We start from the raw sequence: 14,643 nt of genomic DNA on the forward strand, positions 1-14,643 counted from the left end.
CTGACGTTCGCGTCTAGCGGCTTGACGCTAGAATAGATTTAATTCATTTTTGCTCAGCGTCATACTCAAATTTTCTCTCTTGTTCTCAATTGAGTTGCCATATTTTAGGCAAAAATCAGCAGTGCTACCAAATTTCAATGAGAATTTATATCAAAACATATGGCAGTGTTGTTAAAAAAACAAATAATTTCAAAGATTTTGGACGTTTTTTAACGAAAAAAATGAAAAAAAAATTGATCGAGGAAACAAAAAATACGGCATTTTGTATAACTTGGAATCTCCTGAAGAAATTGAATTTGGTTTGCATTCTCGTTGGAGGGAGTTTCGTCGGGAAAATGGATTATCGATTAACAAAGAAAGTGAATGTCTTGCTGTTGGTATCTTGTGTAAAGCAAGGGATATAAAGTTAAACATTGATCTGTTTTCGTCCACGGTCCTTTTAATAGAAGATATTTTTCTTGTTGAATATTTGTGCACAACAATAATATAGGAGTTTTCTACTGCCACATGTGGTAGGTTTGGGCGAGTTTACGAGGAGTAATCTATACTACTTGCCACATATGAGATAAAAGAAATATTTGTGTCCACTCCATGTATTATGACAGATGTGTTCACGCACTTTCTCTTTTGCGCATTAGTCTAAGATAGGTTAAGTCATATTGTCATACTTAGTTCTTAAGCAACACTCTTTATATTAATAAATTAGTGTGTAAATGCACAACGAATAAAAAAGTGCTTTCTCTTCGCGTAGAATATCTGTGTCACATAGAACCCAGATTTTACAACCTCTCTGGGGAATAGGGATAAGTAAATCGACTTTTTGTATTGTAAAGTCAAAAAGTCGAAGTCGACTTTTGATCTTTGAGGACTTTGATCTTGATCGCAAAGTCGACTTTCGGCTTTCTTTATAAATCCTTGATTTATTATCGCAAAACCGAAATTGCAAAAAAAATACACAACAATTCTTACAAAAAAATTAAATTTTTAGTCGATGTTGCATTGGTCGTTAAAAGTCGATAATCGGTATTGAGCAGGTTTGACAAAATCAGAGGAATTTTTAGTCAGAGGCAAAAATTGTAAAGTCGACTTTTACTCTCGACTACGTATCCCTACTGCGGAACTCTAATGTTTGAACCGGTATTTCACTTATCCTCTAAATTAAAGTCGAAGGAACGGTGCCATAGGTAAAAACTCCTTGAAAGTCTTGGAAAGCTGCCAAGGTTTCATGTAGGGCAGTATCCACTGATAAACCTTCGATGTAAGCATTATGCGAGTTGCTGATCTTATATATATCAAATGATTTTCTTACTTTTTTCAAACTTTTAATAGAAAGGAAGAATGGCTTATCGTCTTATGAATCTTATGGTAAATCGTGACTAGGTTTCTCGGCTTTCCACATTTACCTCCTTCCACAGACTTGGTATGAATTATATTCACAGACAAGCCTCACATCTTCATAGGTTAGGACACTACAATGTTGAGTTTTTCAAACATCATAATGTAGACCCATACGGCCTAGAATATGAGTGAATGCTTTTAGGTCTAGAGTATCTTTACTGGAGTTAGTACACGTACACTGGAGCCATCCATTCGTGAAATACTGCCTACAGACTTGAGGTCCTCACGTATTACAATCCAAAATCTGGCTACATCATCTTCAATTGACATACCTAAGACTTGCGTTTAACCCTCTTGATCTCACGTTTATACCTATTGAAGAGTTGTTTATAAACATCGTAATCGCCCTGCTCGGTTCGGGGAATAAAATGATGTGTTTGTTAGACATGTCCATCGAAATACATTCTGTGGGTAATTGATTCTACGTAAGCATATTAGGTTCTTAGATATTGATTTCCGAAATCTAGCTGCCTCATAACTTCAGTTGAATCACTAAATCACATCCAAGACTTGCTGCATGTTCGTAGAGATTTCTTCTCAAGGTAGGATCTCGATAAGAAATCTTATGGAATCTCAGAATAGTCTCCTTTACTTCGCCCACTGCTTTCAAAACATCCTCAGCCAATTAAAGATCATATTAGCCAAGGGTGAGTCAGATGACTTCCTGGGATTTCTATAAGGCTTCTGCTTTACTCTATTTGTAAAAATTTGGGAAAATATCATCCTGTGATCTAGAGATCATGTTGCTCAAACCACTTTGTTCCTAACGGATAGATTCTCAACCCATTATTCTTCCTAAGAAAATTGTTCTACTTTTCTTCTCTAGAAAAATTATTGCTACAAAACCAAGTTTCTTCTATGGAAACCCCTATTTTTCAACTTCTACATAATTCAACCATATAAATTCCGTAATTTCCAAAAATAAAACAAAGAATTTGTAATAAAACATTTTCCAATGTTTACATTATTAAACAACTTTTAAACACCGCAAAAAAAAACAAAATCAAAACAATTCAAACATTGCATGTAAAAGGCGGTTATTATGCAGCCATTATTGGTGCTGGCAAACAGAGATCATCATCATCGCCGTCGTCATCGCCATAGCCATGATCCATCGTCTCTTAAGCAAACTAATAATAATAAGCACAAAACAGACCCAATAAATTGTATACAATTTTTTTTCGTTGTGGGGTATTTAGCACGAGAGTTCCCAACAGGTTGCATGCAGGGCTCTTGCAGCAACAACAACAAAAACTAAAATAATACCTGTAGTAACTGCAACTTGAATGATGGCAATAAGAATCAAGCAATAAACAACATGCAATATAGCAAAGAAACCAGAAAAATATATTTAGAAAAAAACTGAAATACTTATCCAAAACGTCAAATGAAAAAACAATAATAGCAAATCTTTTGCATTTTTCTTTTTGAAGGTAGCGGTGGTGGTGGTAGTGAAGTGGAGGAGTATAAGGAAAATCCATTGATCATAATAACCCAATAAACTAAAATCTTAGCAATGGAGGTTGGTGAAATAAATTTGAGAACAAAAATAGTAAAACCTAGCAGTTTACATTATCTGAACGCCTAAAACTATGCACCAGACGTAGTTGCGCAATAAAAACAGCTGTTTTTGTTCCATATGAGATGTAATTTATATAACTACGACGAGATTGTGCCTAATACGATGGGAATTCTATATTGATTTATCAGAAGACAAGCATGACAGAAAAAGTTGTAAAATTAACCAGGAGTGACTGACGTTGACGGAACGGATTGATATTTCTCGTTCATTTTTTTAAAAAGAGAACTAGTTCATTTACTCCATATAGTTCCGACTTCTAGATAGTTCCTTTGAATCCATATTTTTAGTCGTTCTTTTTGTTGATGGATTAAAAACGTAAACAAAATTTCAGAAATTAAAAAAAAAATATTCGGACACATGTTACTCGCCTACGCCGATGACATCGATATAATGGGTCGAATATTGCGAGCGGCAACAGCCACCTTTTTAACAAATTGAAAAGGAGTCTGACAGTAAATGGCGAGAAGACCAAGCTGATGGTATCAACGTGTAAGACGTTCAGTAGACTCGGACCAACTAGTCAAAGATTTTATATACCTTGGTTCCACCATAAATAAAAAGAATGACATCAGTTTTGAAATTTCGGAGAAGGATAGTGATGGCCAACCGTTGCTACTATGGTCTGAGCAAACAACTCAAAAGCAAGGCCACCTCTCGCCAGAGGTGGCCTTGCTCTGAAGCATGGGTACTTACGCAAGCAGATGAGGCAGCTCTTGGAGTGTTTGAGAGAAAAATTCTCCGAAAGATCTATGGGCCGATCTGCGTTGACGGGTAATATCGCCGTCGAATAAACCATGAGTTGTTCCAGCTATTCTCGGACATCGACATTGTTAGACGCATTGAGCTGCAGCGACTACGTTGACTGGGACATGTTTGGGAATGAATGAAGATGCCCCAGCCCAGAAGGCATATAAAAGCGAACCAGCTGATGGTTCACATAGAAGGGGAAGGCTGTGAATAAGATGGAAAGATCAAGTGGAAGAAAACATTGCCGAATATGGTCTTTCAACTTGGAAAAACTGTGCAAAAGACCGACGTGCCTTGTAATCTTTTTTAAGCTCAGCTTATGGAACGAAAGTTCTGTCACAATCCAGCTATGTAAGATGCATTCCATATTTCATCATGCAGACATCGATCCAATTGAAGTCGATTGCATTGTAAATGTTCCATTTTTCTGGACGTCTATAAATTCCATTGCTATCCAGTGTTAGCTTCATTCCTACGCATGAAGCCAAAATATTTCCCTCTCACACAAGCAAGTGATTCGGCCCATCACCACCTACTCCTAGAATAGATAGTCCTCCACGCATTCGAAAGAGTCTTTATTAGGCAATGTTAATCTATTTGGCCTAGCACATAATCCAAATGAAGCCAGAAGTCGAATACATCATGCCAGAAGTCAAATACATCATACCAGGTGCTAAGGTGCTTCATCCTGTCTGACATTCCTATGAATTCATTTCCAACTTTTATAGTTGTAATGTATTTTCGCAAGCTCTTCGCAGTGGACTTGCCCTTGAAAACCACCGATACACAATTTACAACGTTGAGTTTAAGTCCCATTTGTAGAAGTAGTTGTGATGTGTTTCCATGTATACATTCAATCTTCTTTCCACAGTGCTTCCAAAGGGGCCTCGTAGTGCTACTAACACATCATTAGCGTATCTTAACACCAGTCCACTTCCAAGTGACCCTAGTAAATCGCATATGAACGAGTTGTTTAGAACCGGTCTCAGTAGTGATCCCTGAGGTACTCCTGCTTTGACCGATCACTGTTCAGAGATCTTATCTTCTACTCTCACATACAAACTCGATCATTCAGAAAACTTGCCACCATGCGATAAGTTTGTGGATCGAATCCGAGAAATCGTATTTTAATAGTAGTCCTCATCCATTTGACCCGCTATGTCACATACGAACAGATTGTATAGAACCGGTCCCAGTAGTGGTCACTGAGGTACTCCTGCATTGGCCGATCACTGTTCAGACATCTTATCTTCTACTCTCACACAAAAAAACTCGATCATTGAGAAAACTTGCCACCATGCGATAAGTTTGTGGATCGAATCCGAGCAATTGAATTTTGTACAGAATACCATGCTGCAATGCTACCATAACAGAAAAGGGAATTCTACATAAATATACCAGAATTTATGTGCTTTCTATGGTATTACTCTTTGAATCTTGGGAATATTCTTTAATCGTAAAAATCATAAAAATGTAAGCGCTCCTTACAATGAAATACACTCGATTCCAAATGAGACACCTGTGGGTCGATTCACTATTAAATTTAAACAATTCTCAAATCCATAAAATATTATAACGACAAAATAAACAATATTTCAATTCTATAACAGTTTTTAACAACAATTGTTAAAAATGTTGTTAATAAACAACACCAAAATATTCGAAGATAACATATCGACAAATATTTTTCAATATTGAACATACCCGGTTTTGTTCTGAATTTTCTTTTTGAAAGTTTATCGACAATTTGTCTAAATTTTTACAGAATAACATTTTCGTTACTGCAAACGATTATTTGTGTAGACAAAATTGTGGATTGTCGGATCGTTATAAGTTACTGAATCGACCTACTGCAATTAATTGCCTATAAAAACGATAGGTGATAATCGATTTCTATGTCGATTCCCAATATATAAAAAAGTGCTTGATACAAATTGAGATTCAAATTCTTATCATTTCCTCAGTCATTTTTAGTTCGGGTCGTATTAATTCACAATCGGATATACATTAAACTAAATTGAATATTCTAGTGCCTAGTGTGGGCAGGGACTAAGTAAACTTCTCCAGAAATAATTGTGTACTAGATTCTTTAAATGTATTCTTCTGGCGCCTAAAAGTATACACCACACATATTTCTTTAATTTTTGTTTTTAGACAGCTGTTAGACAATATTGATTGTAATTAATAGCATTACTACAGTTAAGTCGTTCCGGATGGAACTAGTAAAAAAGTAACTATTCCTCAAATGAAAAAATAGGTATTAGGTCGAATTAACTGACGTGTACCAATGAACGATTGAACTAAAATAACAACATTTTATAGATTGTCACTTTTAAACTTTACTTTCCCATCTCGAACTTTTTTTTCTCGACTTCAAATTATAGCATTTAATAAAATCATTAAATTCAACACTGCCTCAAATTTTACCCGCATCCCTAAACTATGGTGATTCACAAAAACAACCCAAAAATAAAACAATTCTCTCAAAGAAAAAACCATAACAAATGCAATAATCCAATAATCATTTGAACATTGTTTACGTTATCTGCTTCTTTTTTTCTGTGTAGTTTTGGATTTGGCCAATTCTGCTTTAACAGAGCTGAGCCGAGCCCATATATTTGTCAGTAAAGCGAATAAAATTTGATTTAGTAACGAAGGTACTCTAAACCAAACACCAAACTATCGAAGCAAAATGAACGCTCCAAAAAATCCATAGAAAAAAATTATGGCGACACAAAAAAGGTTCACATACTTTGAAATGCAATTCCCCCAAAAAATATAAAAAAAAGAGAACGAAAATCTATCGAAGTAATAGACACTCATGAAGTTATCTAATTTAGTCCCACCATCAATACCATAGCTGGGTGACTGACTAGCTGGCGGGTTGGCATGTTTCTTTTGGGTGATGTTACCATGCCATCGTTGTGATGCCATTTTTTTGGTGTTGAGATTCTGTAACGAATCAACCAACAGCAAAAAAGGGTTATGAGGATACCCAAACAACACCAACTTGACAGCTGGCAATTGCTTACATTTTTACATTTGTAATGAAGTGCACGAAAACATGAAAGTGATTTTTGAACAAGAAGTAACAAAAAATTACAACAACATCGCCATCACTTTGCTGGAAAAAATCGTTGCAAGCATTCTTGTAAAACATTTTGAAAGTATTCTTTTTCTTCGATTTCGTTTAGGTTTGGGTTTTCGATGAATGCATGCGAACAATTGTGAACGATATCATAATTATTTGTAATTTGAGATGACAATGCGAGGGATCTAAAATGAAGTTTAATATTTCTCGAACTGGATTTTGAAGATTTGAAAGACTTTTTATTTGGTGGACAAGTAATATGCGATGATTTTTTAAATAATATTTTTCCAAAGTAATATTTGTAAGCAATATTTTTTCAAGGACGTATAATTTTGAAAAAATATTTTTCAAGGACTATCGTAGCAATAGGCGTGGATTTTTTAAATAATATTTTTTCAAGGACTATCGTAGCAATAGGCGTGGATTTTTTAAATAATATTTTTTCAAGGACTATCGTAGCAATAGGCGTGGATTTTTTAAATAATATTTTTCAGGGGGGAAGGACTATCTGTAGGCGGGGATTTTTGAAAAATATTTTTCAGGGAGGAAGGACTATCTGTAGGCGGGGATTTTTGAAAAATATTTTTCAGGGAGGAAGGACTATCTGTAGGCGGGGATTTTTGAAAAATATTTTTCAGGGAGGAAGGACTATCTGTAGGCGGTGATTTTTTATACCCTACACAACTATGTTGTCAGGGTATTATAGCATTGTGCAGCCCACAGAGTTTGTAACGCCGCGAAATATTGGTCTTAGACCCACCTTTAAGTATACCGATCGTCATATCTCGACTAGCTGACATGTGTGTCCGTCCGTCCGTCTGTCCATTATAATATGTAAACACGATACAGGCCACAGTTATGGACCAATCTTCACGAAATTTTGCATGTAGGTTGGGTTCTTACCAATGAAGACCCCTATTGTTTTTGGAAAAGATCGGTTAATATTTAGGGGATGAAATGGACCAACAACTTTATTTTTGTCGGTTTTTCTGGTCGCTCCAGAGGCCGCAATTATGGCCCAATCACCGCGAATTTTCGCATGGAGAAGGGGATCGGGCCAGAGAATAAGCATGCATGTTTTGATAAAGATCGGTCAATATTTAGCGGGTCAAATGGACCCTGACTTTTGTGTGAAAAATTATAAAATTTATATTCTATAACGTATATATTTACCCCTGAAGAACAAAGACCCAAGAAGTTGATAGCATATCCAAGAGGAGTGGTTGACCTTTAAATTGATACCATTTATATGGTCGTATGAACTCAGATGTGGGAGTTACACTTAAATATTTACAGGTGCTTACGTACTGAGATATTATTTAGTAAACCATTACCACACTGGAAGGCGGAAATATAGCGCAGATGACTTTTAAATGTTCCATGAGGTTTCAGTTATGATCAAGGACAACGCCTATAATTTTCGATGATGATCAGATAATAATTTCGGGATGAAGTGGACTGAAAACTTATTTTTGTATTTTTTTCGAGTCGATTTATAGGCCGCAACTGAAAGCCGAACATCACAACACAACCCACGGTGAAGGGAATCTGGACAAATAATTATAGAAAGGCGCAAATATCGCAAAATATTGCCCAAGCTCAGAATATAGTACCACCGAAAGTAAGTTTCGAGAAAATCGGTTCAGATTTAGATATTGCTCCCATATATATTTTCGTCCGATTTAATGTAAATGGTGCACCAAGTCCTCGATTTGCACGAAATTTGGCACAGCGTAATGAATTAGGTCTAGAATGATGTATGTTAAGTTCCGTGAAAATCGGTTCAGATTTAAATATAGCTCCCATATATAATTCCGTCCGATTTAAGGTAAATGGAGTACCAAAGTCCCTATATGTCTATCGATTTGCAGGAAATTTGGCACAGCGTAATGAATTAGGTCTAGAATGATGTGTGTTTCATGAAAATCGGTTCAGATTTAGATATAGCTCCCATATATATTTTCGTCCGATTTAATGTAAATGATGCACCAAAGTCCCTTAAAATCTTTCGATTAGCACGAAATTTGGCACAGCGTAAAGTGTTGGGGGTAGAATGATGTGTGTTAAGTTCCGTGGAAATCGGTTCAGATTTAAGCTCCTCGTCCGATTTAAGGTAAATGTTGTACCAAAGTCCCTTAATATCTTTCGGTTTGCACGAAATTTGGCACAGCGTAATGAATTGCAGAATGACATGTTTATGGGTCCAATTTCATTTCATTTTGTTGAATATACCCAAAGTGGTGAAGGGTATCATATAGTCGGCTCCGTCCGACTTTACTACTTTCCTTACTGGTTTTCAATAGGAGTGTTTTTTAATATTTGTTTAAGGACTTTCATTTTAAAATTCAGAATATATTTTTTTAATTTTTTTTAAGTTCCATACATTTTTAACTTCTTGTTAAAAAATCTCAAAATGCATCGAAATTAAGTTTACACCCTAAAAATTAAAAAAGTTAAATATCTCATGGTAATATAACTCTAGGCAACACAATTCCCAAATTTAATAACAAAATAGAAGATGAAACGGCATAAACCTCCTCAATACCTAACAGAAGTTCCCCTAGAAATAATAACAAAAAACAATGAGAGTACGATCAGACACTTTATCGTTTTGGCGTTTCAAATAAACGACAAAACGACACACTCAAATTGACAGTCATCCCATGAATATGTGGCCTACTATAGAAACAACAACAGCGCCAAGTTAACGAAAAAATATTTGAAAACCACAAAAAAAGTGCCTTAAAGCAATACACCAAACCTTAAGAAATAAACCTTCACCACCCCCCACACAACCTCAAAACCGAAAGAAGAAGCGGAGGAAAAAACGCAGCCAACATAAAACAAAACATTGCTGGCCTTATGGGTGCGTTCTGTGAACTCCACGATTAAATTTGGTCGGAAAAATAACAGCTCTCATAGCTAATAAAACTAAGACAGCATCACAAACAACAACAACAAAACAAAATACCTGCAAATGTTCGCTGCAGCACTTAGCCATAATCAATGGGGTCTCATCACAGGCATTTGCACACTTTAGGCTTTGAGTTAGCATGTGATTATGGGCCATCTTGAAGATTAAGGAATTGGACTAGTTGGAACCGACAAACATACAAACACACACATAAATATATACAAGCTTTTACAAAGATCTGATTTTTACGTTAACGGTCTTACATAGATCTTGGTATCTGTATAAACTTTTCCCAAAAAATGTTTACAAACCCTAATGCAATCTGGTCTAAATACAAGTCATATGTGAGAGTATCGTAGGATCGATGCTTATGATGATGATGCTCGTGTTCGTGGTTCACACCATACCACACATTAGATGGAGAGAGAGAGCACCGCAGACACATCTATTTCACAGGTTGGCAAGTTATGTCGATTTGCGGTTTAAAAAAACATATCGTAGGAGACAAACATCTTGTTCGAGGGATCATGACAAAGATGTTTATCAGCAGCAGCAGCACACAGCCGGATAATAAAGTGATTGTCTTCCTTCGCTGCTTTCATAGACTAAAGATGGGTAATTTAGAAATTATGATTGCACTAAATTGATGTTGTTATCGCTGTAATAGAGCTAATAAACAAATATATTAGGGGGGAATTATTGTTGACTTGTTCGGGGAATAATGGGGATTCGTTAAGGGATTGGGAGAGATTTTTTGATCTGAGAAAAATATTATTATAAAGAAAACGAGTAGAAATGTCGGTATATTTGACACGGCCCTTCCTTTATAGCCTCCACCGCGAGTTTGGTATTCCAAAAACCTAATATCGATCAAGGCTTCCAGACGGAAACGAAATAATAAATACTTAGACACACTGGTTGGACTAGGTCCTTCCACATATGAAAACATGTTAACGGAGAAGTATAGTCGGACGGGGCCTACCATATGATACCGTACACAACCACTACGGAATATTAAGGGGTACAATTGTATTGGAGCTATCCTAAAAAATGGATAACTATTGATACGATTTAGAAGAAATATTTCCTATCCAGTGAGAACTCTGGGAACTAAATTACTGCTGATTAGATTAGGAAAAATTCTTCAAAATACCGAACATTGGAGGTGTCGATATATAGGGGCTACCTGAAACATGGGTCCATAATTTTTTGGATTTCAATGAGAACCCCTAATATCAAATAAGAGCCAATTCTGTTGAAGAACGTGTCCAAAATATCGAATAAATACCGGTATATAGAGGATATTGTACTAAATTTAGTAAAAGTTATATTTCAGAACGATCTCGTTATCACAGTCTTACTCACCAACAGTGATTCGCTAGATTATTCCAGCTGGTCGAATGCTCGACATGAATTATAATTCCCCAGCAAAGGCAGTTGGACTTGCAACTCATCGGCCAGTAACTGAGAGTTCAAATCCTGTAAATCCGAAGATCTGGGAACTCACATTGGAGGTCAACAGATTATTCGCGATTAAGTCGCCCCGCGAACCCTGAGAGGAAGGATAATAGGATTTCAGTCACATTTAAGGACAACTGATCCCAAGAGGTACGCTATTTATTTTAATCGTCAGTTTATCAGGTACCCCGAGATTGATAGGGAGGAGCGAAAACTATAAATTTCGTATAAAATTTCTTCCCCTTGAGGAGGTACCACCTGAAAATACCCAAGATAAGGCCGTTGGACCATCAACTGAGTGTTACTAGCTCCGTCTATCGAACGCCGAATATTTCAGGGTCAAGAATTAACGTTGGAGGTCAGCAAAAAGTTACGATTAAGTCCCATCGCAACCACGCCTAAAGGTCTGTTGGTGCGTCAAAAATTAGTATTTAAAAATCCAAATCCAAAATCGATCAAAAATTAGTGTTGAAAAATCCATGCCTAAATGTCTGTTGATTCGTCAAAAATTAGTATTTAAAAATCCTAATCCAAAATCTATCAAAAATTAGTGTTGAAAAATCCACGCCTAAAGGTCTGTAGATTCGTCAAAAATTAGTATTTAAAAATCCAAATCCAAAATCGATCAAAAATTAGTCTTTAAAAATCCGCGCCTAAAAGTCTGGTGATTCGTCAAAATGTAGTCTTTAAAAATCCACACCTAAAGGTCTGTTAATTCGTCAAAAAGTAGTCTTTAAAAATCCACGCCCAAAGGTCTGTTGATTCGTCAAAATGTAGTCTTTAAAAATCCACTCCTAAAGGTCTGTTAATTCGTCAAAAAGTAGTCTTTAAAAATCCACACCTAAAGGTCTGTTAATTCGTCAAAAAGTAGTCTTTAAAAATCCACGCCAAAGGTCTGTTGATTCGTCAAAATGTAGTCATTAAAAATCCACGCCTAAAGGTCTGTTGGTTCCGATCCGATCCGATTGAAGGTCCGATCCCAGTTCGACTGCAAATAACATTTATTATAATTAAATAAATTTTTCCCACACAAAAATATTAGTTCATCTTTCAAGTTCTAATCTATATCCAATACTCACTTCCTTATTTAATTATTTTTTTTTTTTCAAAAAAAAATCATTTAATTTAATGTATCACACCAAAGATAAGCTAAAAATTCAAATTTTTATTAATTACTTCAAAATCATTTCAACAATTTAGATAAAAAATACCCACCATTAATTAATAACCATGTTTATTCTTAATTAATATTAAATATTTTTCACACATGCTGGCAATTTATTATTTTATAAAAAATAAAAATACAAAAAAATTGAAATACATTAAAACGTGTTTCGACTAATTTCGATGACGTTGACGAACAAGTACCGTTGATTGCGATATGACACAATCTATCAAATGATCGATATATTATTATCGCATGGAAATAATAACTCTCAGATACATACAGATATGTATGAAAGAGAGAGAGCGAGAGAGAAAATAACAATTAACTTAAAGAATTTTTAAACGACTTTAGCACACCAAAAGCCAATTAACTTTGAAAATAAAAAAATATAATTATCACATTCGTGTAGGGGGAATAAATGCAATTCGTTTTGGTGAATTTAATCATTGCATAAACCAACAAAAACACCAAATATCGAATTGAGTTCTTTTTGTGAATACTGATTAGTATCTTGTGTGAGTTCTTGTGCGAAGTTTTTTTTTAATTGTCAATTTCAAAAAAAGATAAACCAACTTTATTTAAAATATGCATGATACGGCTCAAATCATGTTGTTGTTGCTGTTGTATTCTTAATTTGTGTTTCAGCAAGTGTCAAAAATTGTTTTATGTTTAATTAAACTGACTGGGCTGTTGTCATCAAGTCTATCTCAGTATCTCTCTCTCTCTTTCCCTAAATTTATTTAATCGCGGAGTATGAAAATATTTAGCTGAGAGAGCAAAATGAGGGAGTAACTGTTGATCGTGAAGGTGTGGTTGTTAAGAGCTATGCACATGCGTTGCGTTGTTGTCACAATGAATTGATGACACAATGATTAGTAGATTATAATACCCTATAGTGTTTAAATACAAATATATTTTGTCATGGTTTATTAAAGAATAATTTTCATGAACTATCAGACGTGTATTTTTAAATATTTCTTTCGGGGTAATTTGAGTTTTCATTGGGTAGAAATTTTTTCTACTAAATATTATCAATATTAATCCGCTTTTTACGGTATCCCTAGTATAACGCTTTTTTCGTGTTTCAACCAAATTGGCTATAATTGTATATTCTGGATTATCATTGTGTCGAAAATCTCTCTACCAAGAATTATCAATATTGGCTCAAGTTTTGATGGTTTTAGCGGATTTTTCCATTGTAGGGGCATTGTAGGAACAGAATTTAACCACGTATATACTTTTTATGAGGATTTTTTGTAAAGAATAAATATATAAGGAATGTATCTATTAAATGCGTGTATTATTTAATGAATTTCCGTTTGAAAAGGTGGCCATTTTGAAAGGCATGTTTTTAAATAAGAATTTTTCAAAAGCGTGGATTATTTAAGAATTCGTTTCAAAGACCTGGATTTTTTAGGAATTTTCTTCCAATGAGTGGATTTTATAAAGATCTGGATTTTTTAAGAATTGTTTTGAAAAGCGTGGATTTCACAAGGACATTTTCAAAGACCTGGACTTTTTAAGAATTTTCAAAGGCTTTGATTTTTTATAAATTTTTCTAAGGCGTGGATTTTTTTTATGAATTTTTCAAAGGCGTGGATTTTTTCGAATTTTTCAAAGGCGTGGATTTTTTTCAAATTTTTCAATGGCTTGATTTTTTTTCGAATTTTTCAATGGCATGATTTTTTTATAATTTTTTTTTTGGATTTTTTATGAATTTTTCAAAGTCGTGATTTTTTTATGAATTTTTCAAAGGCATGGACTTTTATGATTTTTTCAAAAGAACTTTTATGATTTTTTCAAAGACGTGGATATTTTAGAAGTTAAAAAAATCAGAGCGTTGCTTTTATTAAGGATTTTGGAGTGTTTTTTGAGAATTTGTTAAAGGTCTAGATTTTTTTTTAATTCTTTTCAAACACTAGGATTTTTCAATATCGTGGATTTTTTGAGAAATTTTCAAAGGCCTGGATTTTTTTTAAATGTAGAAAGGGTGGTTTTTTTTAATTCGTTCAAAGGCGTGAATTGTTTTGAAAAGCGTGGATTTTTTGAGAATTCTTCAAAGACGCGAATTCTTTTAAATTGTTTTCAAAAGCGTGGATTTTTTAAGAATTCTTCAAATACATGGATTCTTTTAAATTGTTTTCAAAAACGTGGATTTTTTTAAGAATCTTCTTTAAGTATTCTTCAAAGGCTTGAATTTTTTAAGAATTCCTGAAAAGGTGGGAGATTTTTTTAAAAATTCTTCAAAGGCGCGGATTTTTTTTAAATTGGATATTTTTAGAATT

This window comes from Musca vetustissima, unplaced genomic scaffold, assembly GCF_032173495.1.
Source record: "Musca vetustissima isolate MV318-11 ecotype Yass unplaced genomic scaffold, APGP_CSIRO_Mvet_v1 utg11622, whole genome shotgun sequence".
Classification (NCBI taxonomy): Eukaryota; Metazoa; Arthropoda; class Insecta; order Diptera; family Muscidae; genus Musca; species Musca vetustissima.